This window comes from Macaca fascicularis, chromosome 18 (genome assembly GCF_037993035.2).
Source record: "Macaca fascicularis isolate 582-1 chromosome 18, T2T-MFA8v1.1".
In the NCBI taxonomy this organism is placed as follows: Eukaryota; Metazoa; Chordata; class Mammalia; order Primates; family Cercopithecidae; genus Macaca; species Macaca fascicularis.
This window is the reverse complement of record NC_088392.1, coordinates 46394211-46408981: the sequence shown is the minus strand read 5'-3', so window position 1 is coordinate 46408981 and position 14771 is coordinate 46394211.

The following is a 14771-nucleotide window of genomic DNA, read 5'->3' as shown; positions in this document are numbered from 1 at the left end:
GCCTGAAAGCCAAGTACAAGTTAAATCCTCAGACTGGATTGAGAACTTGTCTTCCTGTTTGGCTTGCTTTCCTCTGATTGATCCCCACTCTTCACCTATTTTACATATACATACGCTTTCCTAACTATTTTTCTACACTGTTGTGCCCACCTATGAATGGTGTCTCTGCTTTAACCTTTTTGGCATACTCACAAACAAATCAATACACATTCCCCATTCTGAGGTCATAAAAGCCCGAGGATCCAGTCACACGGGGATTTTCCCACCTTTAGGTAGGGGAACCACCCACCAAGTCCCCTCTTTGCTGAGAGCCTTCCTTTCACTTAATAAATTCTTCTCCTCTCACTCTCTGGTGTCTGTGTACCTAATTTTTCCCGGTTGCGAGACAAGAACTTGGACCTAGCTGAGCTAAGGAGCAGAAAAATTGCAACAATGACACACATTTACCTATGTAACTAAACTGCACGTTCTTCACACGCATCCCAAAACATAAAATAAAATAAAAAATAAAATAAAATTTTAAAAAACAGCATGCAAATGAAACAAAAAGTAGGAGCAAACAATTTAATGAAGTTCTTTTGGCCCTTTATTGTGGAAATATCAATAAATTAGGTTATATCTACTGTATATTTCTCTCATTTGATGAAATATGGCAGTTTCAGATACTACAAAGTTTAATGGGTATTCTCTATAGTAAAAAATACTGTACACAAGTATTTTTAGTTTAATCCCTGGCTGAGGCTGGATTTTCTGGAAGAAAAACCCAAGACAAGGATTTGATTCCATGTGATATTTTTTTAAAGTAGTGCTCTCCGTAGGCAGAGCTTGATGGAATCAGGACAGGGAAAGAAACTAAACCTGTGAGTGTTTCAGCTGGAGTATAGCTTCAGCCTGATCCCCATGATAACTCCAGACAATAAATTGTACTGCACAGAGGGAAAATCCAAAGCAAAGAATCTGGGCTTTTGTAATCTCATGCCAGTTAGTCATTTGATACCACCAGTTACAAGAGTAAGGGACATAACTTCTCAAGCAAGGCAGCTCCCATTTGGCAGAGGGAAATTCCCCAGAGATGAGTGCAGCTGTGTGAGCATTAGCAAACAATAACCATAGCAGCTGGGGGCAGGTGCATCAACTCTATAAAGGGGATCTGGGAAAAGCACCATCTGTGTCCACCACAATCTCAGTATCCCAATGATTATTTGTCAGATATTTAGCAGAGAACCATCCTGTTCTGAACACTGTGTTATCACATCACGTGCCTAGATAAACGTTTAAATTAGGCATCATAATTTTGGGTAGCCCTTGAAATATACCTGTTTGTATGACTTTAGTAATTAAGCTTTAAAAATGAGCATATAGCTACTGTAAGAGCATTTTTAAGGTGATGCATGCTGTAACGCGACGTTCCAGAGTGGAAACAGAAGGCTGTTAATCTATATCCTCAATGTCACCAGACACTGCTCCTTCTCTTTCTACTCAATATCTTTCGTTGAAGGGATTTATTCATCTCTCCTCGACTTAATTACACTTGCTTGGTATTTTATTCAAATTTATATGTTCCTGTTGCTTTTCTATTCAGTAAATGCTCAATTCATGGTTAATGAGCAACTAAATATACATATGAATATACCCATGTGTATTACAAATATGTATATTACAAATATAGATATATGTATATTACTATAACTGTGATACGGTACTTGTGTCCAACATTTCTTTTATGCGACAAGGAAAGAAGACAGACATATAGAACAGTGATTAGTTTTAATAAGATACAATTTACTGCTAGAATTTGTTAGATGGACTGTGACTAGGAAACTAATGAAATGAAAAGCAGTCAATCTTGGTGAAATATTTTTCTCACTAAATATCAACAAGTACTAGAAATCCTGTTGTTATCTAAATAAAGCAATACATTCCTACTTGGAAGAAAAAGACAGAAATGAAGGGAAATTGTTCATTCATAAATTCAGTGTAAATACATATTTTCAGGTGGTGGGCTAAATATGGAACTGGGAGAAGAATCTGTTTTGCTTCTAAGCTAACACGTTCGCACATCTTTTTTTTTTCTCCAATTTTTCAGATTCTTAGTACAGATGGTATACCAGGTGGTTTAAAAATCTGCCTGACAACAACAACAAAACTCAAGTAATCACTCCTCTTCTGCAGATGTTGATTTTTGTTCTCATGGCAGCTACCAAAATCAGAAACTTCTTTTCCCCTTAACATAAAAACATGAATTTTATTTTTAGTTTATTTATGCTCAAACCTTAATCCAAAAATAATTTCAAGTGGCTTATAATGATATCTAAAAACGAACATTTTGTTCACTTAATTATGTTCTGAGTCTGCGTTAGTTTCTATTTTCTGAATTTTAGCGGTTGTCTAAATATTCATTGTAGAAACTGGGTTTTGATTTTTTGTCTCTGAACATACAGGGATTCCCATTTTCTATCTTGTTTCGTCAGTGGCCAGAGCTTAATATTTATTACTCATCATTTAGAAATAACATCTCTGATGCAAACAGATGACATTTATAGAAATGGTGTTGGGGATCTCTGCCAACACTGGGACCTTACGTAGCAAAGGAAGCATGTCAGGCACAAGCATGAAAGTTAGAGATGAGACAGCCCAGGTAAGCATTAAATTGGACATCTAGACATGTTGATGAGACAACTAGGTACTAGACATGATTGGAAGATTATGGAAACATGTTACCAATGACAGTCAATAAAGCACTGCATTCAGCCTAATTAATCTTTTTTCTTTAAATGCTATGACCTGTTTACATTTCTAGTACCAAACATTATCTTTTATAGAATCATAATTTGATAAATGCTTATTAGCAGTAAACATAGACTAAATATTTTAACCAGTCAAAATGATCTACTTTTATTAAGTTGGATGCTGCAAATGCTCATTTGAAATGTACTAGTACATAAACTTGGTGTTCCAAAGAGCTTGAAATTCGGAGGATATAGAGAAGAATAGTTAGTTTATTAAGCTCTTATTTCATGGATACTTATAAGGGATGGGTTTTGAGAATCAAGGAGGAATGCACTAATGGCAATGACCTCCATCAGTGTTTGCTAAATATAAAGGAAAATTAACTTGAACATGCTCTACTCAATTTAAAAAATATTTAATATCTAGTAGCATATAACATAAAAAATTGAGCTAACAGTAGGATAAATCCTGCTGTAATAAACAGAGCTCCTTCTGTATGGCTGATTCTACACTAGTGAAGTGGACTCAGTAATGAAAGAGTAAGACATGGTCTACTGCCTGGCTTCATGGGGCTCATAGTCATGTGGGTCTCAGCCAAGGGTGATTAGCTTCCCTAGGTAGGATATGGACAAGTGTCAAATAGTGTATGTGTGTATGGGCATGGGTTGGGGAAAAGGGGTGTGTGCTACTGATTGACATAAAGACTAAGCAGTACTGTAGGTCTTCAATAGGTAAGGTCCAGGCATGGTAAACATCTTGTGCTGCCTGGGAGAGACCCATGCAATGAAAATTGCATCCCCAAAGTACTCATAGTGTCCCTTTTGAAAAATACTACAGGAAAAAAAGACAATGTGCACTTAAAATATGGTATACTCATATAAAAAATAAAATACAGAATTACAGCACAAATGAACATTACAGCATATATTAGAAATGTCTAATCCAACCTTAGAGCTTGAAAGGATCAGGGATGGTCTTTCTAAAGAAAATGCAACTGAAGAAAGAATAAAATTGAATCACATGAAATGTAGTTGGAGGGAGGTAGCTACAGTCTTGAGCAAAAGTCTGCAGGCAGGAGAGAAGATGTTCCATATAAGGAACAAAAGTGACATGTATAGCTGTGATTAGACTGCCAGGTAGGAAGTGACAAGAAACGAAACTGGAACAAGGACCAGGGCCAGGTTTTTCAAGGTCTTACAAGGTGTGCTACGGAATCTGCAAATTCACTGGAGGGAAACAGGAAGTTATTGAAGGAATTTCATTCAGGAAACAACATGATCCTAGCTGAAGTCTAAAATTGTTTCACTTTAATTTGGAGAAATAATGGGATGATCTCTCAATACCTTTTTATCTTTGCACTAAATTATTTCTGCTACTGCTGTCAATAAGCATTAAAAGTTAGGGATGCAAAAGAAAGTAGAGAAGAAGAGATAAACATTGTATCAGAACACCAATTGGAGGACTAATGTGGATGGAGCATTTGTACATCCAGGACTTACACTGTTTCATATGAATAAAATGCAAGCCACCTATGTAATCCTAGATTTACTAGTAGGCACGTTAAAAACTTACAAAGAAATAGGTAAAATTAATGTTAAAATATATTTTATTTAACTCAGATATTTAAATGTGATCTCAACATGAAACCAATATAAAAATTTGCTGAGATATTTTACTATTTTATTATTTTCATACAGAATCTTAGAAATGCAGCAAACATTTTACACTTGTAGCATGCCTCTGTTTGGACTACCCACTTTTACATGGTCAACTACCACATAGAGATAGTGACTCTCACACTGGACAGCACAGGCAGAATGTTTGTTCGTGACGACCGAAGAGAAGAAAAAATTTTGATTATTTGCCATATAACTGAATAAAACAGACTTTTCAAATGCGGAAGCAGGAACTGAGCAAAAGTAGAATCCCTATTTGTATCAGTTGATTAGAAGAGAGCAAAAGGGAAAACATCATGACTCATTGTTTTCTCTCTGCCTATGGATAACTATCAGGTGACTTTATGTAAACACAGAAGATTGTTCTCTTCATAAATCAGGGCATTGTAATTTTTTTTTTCTTTTAAACCAAACAGCTACTATAAAACTAAACAATAAGTGAAAATTTATATTTATTATAGTGCTTTGTTTGATGTGAATGCTCTCATGCTGAGATAAGCATAAATAGGTTTGGAAAAGTATTCATTCAGAACCTAATAGCCTGATAAAAATTCAAATATTACCATCATTTTAATTCAAAATATTACATACTATTTGAATTCTGGCTGTGAAAAACAGAAGAAAATTGCCTGTTCTATGCTCTGTCACAGTAACTGAGATATAAAACGGTGACTAGAATGTAATAAAAATATCTAAAGTTTCAAGAGATTATATAAGGCAATATAATCTCAATATAATAAACATTGAGATTAAATATGTTAATTCATTTAATCTTCATAACAATTCTATGAGATGGACATTGCCATTAAAGTCATTTTATGGATGAGTAAATAGCAGTTCCTAGAGACTAAACTATATATGAACATAGAGACAACTTAATAAAGATCATCAATCTTGTAGGTGGGAAATTCAGGGATTTGAACCCACAGAGTCTAGTTCTAAAGCCATTTTCTTCATTATTACTGAATATTGCCTTCAATAGCTATTTTTTGAATGCGTGAAGCACAATTTCCTCATGAAATGTGTTGTATTTGAGTATGACACACAATGATTTTAAGGTTAAGAGAAGGAAGTAATACAGTTTGGTCATGAATGACTTCAAGGGAAAAGTAGGACTTAAATGGAACATTGCGGGATAAGGAAGATTTAAACATGCGGAGTACCATATCCAGTGTATTTTGTGTATAAAGAAGCATAGAAGTAGAGCATGAAGCAGGTGATTAACTTGGATTTCAGGCAACAGTGCAGTCACAGTTCAGAATGGTTCACATGAAAGATTAGACTTAACAGTGGTTCAGATGTGGGCTTTGGAAAATGCAGTGGTTCCCTTCTGTCTTCTCTGTTTAGTTCAACCTAAAAGACTATTTCAAGGGGAGAGTGTCCTCAATCTATGGATCTCCTTGTTGTATAGAATATGTTAGCCTGGCAGTTGTCCCTTTTGGGTTCGTATGTTTTTGGTATGAATCTTTCCAATATGAAATGCACAGGCACATGATACACAAGGGAAGATTGAGTAAATATTAGGGCTCATAACTTGTAAAGTATCCAAGTGTTCCAGGAATTCTTCTTGCATGTTCCAATCTCTTTCCATTGTACCACCCCTAGATTCGATTTGATGTTCTGGCTTTTGTGTTCTGGTCCATATTTCACCATAAAATCTTATCTACCCAGACAGATATTTTGCTGCGATTGAAAACCCTGTCATAAGCATCCTTGCATCCCAAATGCCTAGCACTGAAGGTGGCACATTGGAATAATTAATAGTACCATAGTTATGAGCAAAGACTCCATGCTCACCTTATACAGCTTTGACTCTTGTCACTGCCACTTACCAGCTGTGTGACCTTGAACAAGTTACTTCCACATAGAGTTATTATGAGGACTAGGTGAGTTAAATATATGCAGTGCCCTAGATCAGTACGTGGGTCATGTAAGGGTTGTATAAATTAACTATTATATTCGGTATTGGTTTTGAACTGAATTTTAAGTGGTAAAAGAACTCCTCTCTTTTATACAGAGACCTGCCTGCCTTACCCTTCCCTTATGCAGAATTTTTTTTTAATTTTTATGCTAAATGTAGTAGACTTTTATTCTGTAGTCATTCGTTTCCCTTATTAGGACTATAATTAGAGGAGAAACACCAAAATGGTTGTCTAGAAACAGTTAATACACATTGATACAGATTGCTCTCATGGAGAAGAGACAGAGTGGTGAGTAAACACTAGTTCTTCAAGTTGATCATCCAGGGGCCCACACTGGGATTCATCAAGGAAGCAGTGGTGACCCGTGGAGAGCAGAGACCAGTGAGACATGACGGCCACCTACCTGGGATTAGCATAGAGCCAGGAGAGGCTCCCTACTGGAAGGGAAAGTGTGAGTAAACAAGAGCCCTTGGGTACCCACACTTCTGCCATGAGCCTCTACAATCCTTGGCATGGGAGATCCCCCTGACCCTCTGGGACTCCAGAACAACACGGAAAGCTGCCTGGAGTCTGGGGAGAGCCACTGGTCAAGTCCACATGAAGCTCTGTGGGTCTTAGATCCCTGAGAATCCAGCACCAGCTGCCATAGCTCCACAAAAAAGGAAAGCCAGGCTCTCTCACACATCCCTAGGATAGGGACTGAATCCATGAAGCTGGGGAGCAGATAGACTGCAGGCCCCGCCCCCGCTACACCTCACCAGGAAAGGCCTACTGGCTGGAGCCCCAGTGCAACTACTCCATCCTTACCTGAGCACTCCAGCTGATTGCTGTCCTGCATTTCTCTGGACTTGAACCCCCAGAGTAAACACAGGCCTGCTGCAACTACTGCTGTCATTGACTTCCAGCACACTGCAGCTGCCATCCGTATGGCCAGACTGTTTTCCACCTAGGTGCCTGTCTCTGCTGCTCCTCACTGGGCAAGGCCTCCTGGTCTGGACCACCAGCACAGCTGCCCTATCCCTGTTGATGGCAGCTGTGCATTTCTCTGGGGCGGAGCTCCCAGAGACAAATGACAGTCTCTCCGCCATTACCACTCTTGCTCACATCAGGCTAGGGAGAGAATAAACAGCCTGATTGCTTTTGCATACCTAGAACATTCAGAGGCCATTCTATGGAGAAGAGGCCAGACTATCTTTTGCATGAACTCCTGATATTCTTCCGCTTCACCAGGAAGAGTCCCCCAGCTTGGAGCTTCAGCATGGTCACATTATGCCCAGCTGATCATCTCATTAGCAGAGAGTCTGCATTTCTCTCAAGTGGAGTTCCCTGAGGCAACTGACAGCCCCTCTGCCACTACCCCTACTGTGATACCTGCCCTTGCTGCTTCTAAGCATTGGGAGGGCACAAAAATCCTGATTGCTTTACTCACACCTTCAGCATGCCACCATCAACCTACAGAGAAAAGGACAGGCTGCCTTACCAGTAAGTCCCTGTCCACTACTCTCCACTAGGCAGGGACCCCCACTGATGACTCCTAGTATCGGAGGTAGGGCCTGAAGGAAGTGTTTGGGTCATGAGAGTGGATATGTCATGAATAGCTTGCTTCTGTCCTCATAATAATTAGTGAGTTCCTGCTCTGAGTTCACACAAGAGCTGTTTATTTAAAAGTGTGTGACACCTTCTCCCACTCTCTCTTGTCATGCTATGTGCCTGCTCACCCTTTGCCTTCTGCCATGATTGTAAGCTTCCGGAGGTCTCTCAGAAGCAGATGCTAGCACCATATTAACTATAGAGTCTGCAGAATGCTGAGACAAAATAAACCACTTTTCTTTATAAATTATTCAGCCTCAGGTATTTTTTTAATAGCGATGCAAAAATAGTCCAACACAATACTTTCCTGACTCAATTTCCAAATTTTATGTAACACTTAAAGAGCATCATAACTGAAAGATTTTCCTTGTTCACTAGTACATATCTGTATTAGTCTGTTCTCATGCTGCTATAAAGAAATACCCAAGACTGGGCAATTCATAAAGAAAAGAGTTTAATTAACTCACAGTCATGGCTCATGGCTGGAGAATCCTCAGGAAAGTTACAATCATGGTTGAAGGCACCTCTTCACAGGGCAGCAGGAGAGAGAATGAGTGCAAGCAGGGAAAATGCCAGGTGCTTATAAAACCATCAGATGTGAGACTTACTATCACAAGAACAACATTGGGAAAATCACTCTATATGACCTAATTACCCCCACTTGGTCCCATCCTTGACAAGTGGGGATAATGGGAATTATGGAGATTAAAATTCAAGATGACACTTTGGGTGGGGACACAGCCAAATCATATCACCATCTCATGGCATTTTTAATTTTGTGGGTCTTGACATAAATCAATCTTTAGGCTTACCTCTCTAACACAGTAACAAAAGGCACTGTATTTACACCAACAGGGCACATTAAAAATAAATATATCATTACTAAATTTTAGAATAGAGAAGGGGCTTAGTCTTTGTCAATTTATGTTGATCCAAGTATTAATTAAGATTGTTGTTTCCTTTTTCCGAGATTTTTCAGTTTCACAAATTATTTACTAAACTTTTTGTATGAGCAGAACTATGTTATTTTGTTTGTGAATCATAAGAGCAACTTGAACAGGTAGGAGGAAAAACTCACATATTGTAATTAGAGGTTAAAATATAATAGCACATAATAAAGCATCAACTTGAATTCTAAACAGTAAAAACATATCTGTATCTGATGCAATTATGAAGAACCTTGGTCAGTTAGTGGGGAAAAGTAAATGAGGATTTCTTTAGCTCAAAGGCATGGGGAAGCAAAATTTTATTAGACCTTAAGCATTATAATGTCTAATGTATGTAATCTCATGTGTCATAAGAATTTAGATGACAAAATTAAGTCTGAGACATTAAGCAAGCCAATTCTACATAACACAATGTGTCCACGATCACTATTTGGGCTCTGCTCAAAAGGATAACTTATTTTAATTGAGTCTTTGGTTTACATAGATATGAGGACATTTAATAAAATTTTCATTAAATATTTCTCTTAAACAGAAAAGACAATTGAACTTATGAGATGATACAAGTGTTATCATAATAAAATTAAGTTTGGTAGTTGAGGTCACTGTTTTCCCACTGTGAAAGTAGAATTATTGAGGATGGCATAAACAGGAATCAATGTCCCACCTTCTCTAGGGCTTCTGATTATCTTTTCCCCTCATTGATCTCTTTTTCAACAGGATCGGTGTGGGAGGTATGCATCATGGAGGAGAAGGGAAGGGTGATTGGAAAAGGGAAGGATGTATTGTTTCTTCTGATTTTTTAAGTTATCTATCTGTGTTTTCTTGTAGCTCTCTAAACTTCCTTAAAAGAGCAATTTAAAATTTCTTCTCAGGCAATTTGTAGATCACCAATTCTGAATGGTCAGTTACTAAATTATTACTGTTTCATTTGTGGTGTCATATTTTCTTGATTGTTCATGTTTCTTAAAGTCTTGTGTTCGTGTCTTTCCATTTGAAGAACCAGTTACCTCCTGTAGTGTTTACTGACTGGTTTTAGGAAATAAAATCTTCGACTGATCATCCCAGCTAGGAATTTTTTAAGGGTACCTTGAAACTTTTCTATGAATGTACCCATTCCATACTTCTTGTTTGCTCTTGGAAGGAATACTTAAAATACATGCCTTCTCTAGATTCCAAAAATCTAGGTTGGTATAACTTCTCTCAATTCTACAGAGTTGAGCTGGCTGCAAAAAAACACTGATATATACATATATATATATATATACACACACACACACACATATATATGCCAGAATATATATATATTCATATTTAAGAAAATATTAATTAAATCATAGCATTCATGAATCCAAGTGAGTAGTTCTTGACACATAACATTTTCCTAACTTAAATTCAATTGATATGTTCTAAGAAGAGAGCTTAAATTAATCTTTGACATGAAGATGAAATTTTCCCATTTTCAGAGGAACTGGTGCTCTAGAGCCATGCTCCCTCCTGATACCTAATTATCTTCTCTCTCACCTGAATGAAATTAATTGTCTTGGTCACCTACATTCAAATGATGTGTGCACTGTGTAGAAGAAAAGAAGATAATAAATCTTTTTTCACCACTTTCTAATTTATGTTTCTTGTCATTGATCAATTCTGCTGGTATATGGGTGAGTATAAATTTCTTATTTGTATAGTACTTGAAAATTTTTTTGAGTAAAAAAGTAGCTGCTGGCACAGACTTTGGGAGCTCTTTGAATGTGAATTTACTTAAACCAAACTACTTGTGGACACTCTCCCCTCTGGATTATTGAGGCCAAGAGGGAGTCCTTGTATGAATTTGCTGAAAACATTTCTGAGAATGTTCTTTACAATGTTAATATTTAAAGACAACATGGAAAATCTCATATAGACCCTTGCTTTTCTAGAACAAACACTTTGCTTAAAGTGTATAAGTAGGGTCCAGCAGAGGAAGCCCTCTGATGACCTCTTTTGGAATTCTGGTTCATTCTATAAAGTAAAGCATATTCTACAATTGGGTGAAAGATGAAAATTATAACCTAGAATTCAAAGTAAATCAGTTTGTGAAAGTGCACGATTATTTTGGAGATAGTGATTAGAAATAGTCAAGGACTATTATTTGTTTTATTTTCTTCACTTACCACTTCTTGCTATTTACCATTTTCATTTTTTGTAATTAAAAGTTTATTACAGAAATGTCCAAATGCTACGATAGCAAAGGTTCATATACATACTCCTCAGAACAATCAAATATCAATATTTATAAAATATTTTATATTTTATATATTAATAGAATATATAACTTGAAATGATATCTGAAATTTGTTACAAATAGTGTAGGAGAGAAAACGGGTGGGAGTAGGGATGTAACAAATTGACTAAAGCTTGACAATTGTTTACTACCAATTATGGATGCGTGACTTTCCAGTGGAAGTTTTTGAATATTTGAATTTTTTAAAATAAGAAGTTTTTAAAAATTAAGTAGCTTCATGTTTTTGCTCTTTTAATATATATACCCTACTTTGTTTTTAATAATGACCCCATTTAATTGAACTTTGTGTAATTTGCAGAAAAATAACATCATCAATATACCTAAAGATACCTGATTTTACTCATTAGTGCCATATTCTCTTTTCCCAGTGCACAAATATGATTTTGTTTTTATATCAGTCCATACATTTTTAGTTTTATTACATATTGTGGGGAACAGAAAATGATACCTCAAAATGAAGGCCTCATAAGCAGCCTCAGAAGCAAAGCGTCCCTCAGACCTTCTTCTGCCCTCCTGTCTCACATCCCTTCCTCCCCTAAAGCAAGCCATAGAAGCTAGAATTCCTCTTCCCCAAGGCTAGTATAAAGACAATAACCTCTCTTCCCCAGTGCCAGATATAAAATGTGAAATATTAATTTGACTTTTCCTGCCTTCTGCCTAAGAACTGGCCATTACAAAATTCTCTGACCTACCTTCTTTGATTGTAGGTCATAAGATCTTCATTCTAGAAAGGGTCCTGCCCCTTACCTGGGAGAAAGAAATGCCGCATGGAAAGACCATTTGGTAAGTTTCTCCGCCCAGTCTATTAGTATTAGATCAGACCTTTCTTGCTGAATCACAGTTCTACAAGGCTATCTGTACTCCACTGAACATGAAAATGGATGATTTTCCCAGTATCTTTGGGTCTTTATTCTGAACATTTCCATGTCATTTAAACTATGATCAAATATATTTATATATATTTTCTTCTATCAACCTGCTTTTCTTTGTCAGTTGATTTTTCAGCAAACCTTCAGAGGGCAAAGAGGAAGTTTTCCTTGTGCCCCTGAACATACTTGTATATCCGGAAATAGTATATTATTTTCTGTATTTTAAAATTTTACATAATGTTACATTCTGCCTTATGGAACTTATTTTTTCCAATTAATAGTTTACTTTTAGATTTATCTGTACTGGCACAAATAAATCTAATTCTTAAATTTTATATGATGTAGGATAGGCTATTACTAGACATAGCCTCAATTTATTTTTGTAATATTGCAAATACTGCTGCAACAAAAATTTCAGTATATAACTACCTGTGAATCTTTGCAAGAATTCCCCTTGAGTACACACCTAGGGGTAAAATGGTTGAGTCACAGGCCATTTCATATTCATCTACACTAGATATAGCCAAATCGCTCCCTGGAGTAATTGGGAGAGCTCGCAAAGTGGGAGAGCTCCTGCTTTTGGTACCTTTTGCTCAATATCTAGAATTGATTACTTCTAACTTTTTTTTTTTTTGGCTCATCTCATGGTATGAAACATCACATCATCATTTTTGTTTAATTTCTCTGGTTATTAGTGAAGATATACATCTTTTCAGATGTATCTTAGCCATTCAGATTTTCTCTTTTGTGAATTGCCATTTAATATCTCTTTTTTTCTATTACACATTTGATTTTTCTTACTGATTTGTAAGAATTATTTATAGGTTCAGGATACTAAACTGGGATAATTATAATGTAGAGATGATGAAGATGAATGCAGATATGTTTCATTGCCAGTCCAAGGTCACTCAAGTGGTAACTATACCCATTAACTATACTTAACTATCAACCCTTTTACTCCTACACTATGCCGCCTTCCAAATATCAAATTATAGCTCTAAAAAATGACTTCTAATATTATTTCTATTTCTGACACTTCATGGTTTTTTTAATCGGCAAGTTCCTGAAAAAGTAATTTTTCTTCTATGTAAAATAGTACCTTGTTGATATTGACGAATGTATGAGGATGCCATCAAGAAGAGCAGAAAATTCAACACCTGTTTTTTGGACAGAGACATCCTCCTGGATTTGTAAGATTTTTAACAATTTAAAATATGAGTCACTACATTTATCATGAAATTATTATCTTGCAGTGGGTGCAGCTCCAGCAGTGTAACAGAAAGGATGCATTTAGGGAGAATGTTCATAAAACAGATCAAATTGCTCTGGGTTTCCTGAACCATGTTTGACTAAGCATAAAAGAGATAAATTTTAACATTGTATTTATTTTAAATATAATAATATTAAAAAGTTTATGCTTATTGACATCACCTGGTAAGCAAACCATGTAACATATTAATAAAAAGTTTAGATTAGAAGTTTGGTACAGGTGCAAGTTGCCAAGCAATAGAACTCTTCCTGTTTCTCCTCTTCTTGTCACAGAATTTTTCTTTTTGTAAAATAACATGATCCCTGTATCACTTTAAAGACTTTGAAGCATCATCACAGGACAAAATAGTATTCTTTGTTCTCTGAGCAACTGGTACAGACACAAAGAACTCTGAAGAATGGCTGGTCCCATTTGGTTTTGCCCTGAGGCAGAAAATAAACATAAGTGTTCACTCCAGGATTTATCTTTTCTTTTCTTTAAGTATTACATGGACCTTTATCATTCTTACAGATCCCTAAAGATCTCTGATGTAATGAGCAGCAAGGGGATTTCTAGGAGGAGTACAAAGAGTAAATGACAGAATATCATAGATATTCAAGTTTAGGAAATGGAAGAACAGAAAAAAAGTTTTGAAAGGCAATAAAGATCTTTTTGCCCTTAACAGTCCATCTTGTGTCACTTTACACGTAATCTGTAGCTTAATAATTCCAAGTATGCTGAGTGCTTCTTAGAGCTTAGGCATATCCATATTAAATAATATAAAAAATTAATATATCTATAGACCTATAAAATGAACAAAGGTTTCTGATGTCACACTGTTTTTTTAGAATTTATCAGTCTGGTGTTTTGTTTTATTCATGTTGTTGCATCAAGGAACAGCTAACATCACTTACTGCTAATGGTGAGTTCATCTAAATATCCAAAATCAAACCAATGAACCTCTACCTCAGGTCTGCAATTATTTTTCCATTTGCTTATTACGTCAATGACTTCTACCATGTTTAGTTATCTAGGCTTAACAAAAAAAACCATAAAGTTAGTAGTAAATCCTTTCAGTCTTAAATTTTCTATATCAGATTAAATGTAACCTTTCTTCTGAATAACTATAAGAGGATTCAAAATTTACTCACACTGATAATGTGATGTATAAAGAAAATGTAGCCAATTGGTCCAGTACTGTTAATTAAGATGCTATCTGTTTTATCAGAATGACTCTGAGGTGCCAACATTGTCAAAAATAAGGTAGTCATATATACACTGGTCTTTATCTGAGCTATCCAATTTTCTGTCAGTTGGTCCATCTTTGCAACATGATCTTATTTTAATATATCTTTACAACAGGTCTTATATCTAGTGTTGTGTGTCCTCCAGATTTTCTCTTCAAAATTGCCAAGAAATGTTTGACCTTTCACAATTCCAAAATAACTTTAGAACTCACTAGTTATATTTTGGGGAAAATACTTAGATTTTAATTGGGTATATATAG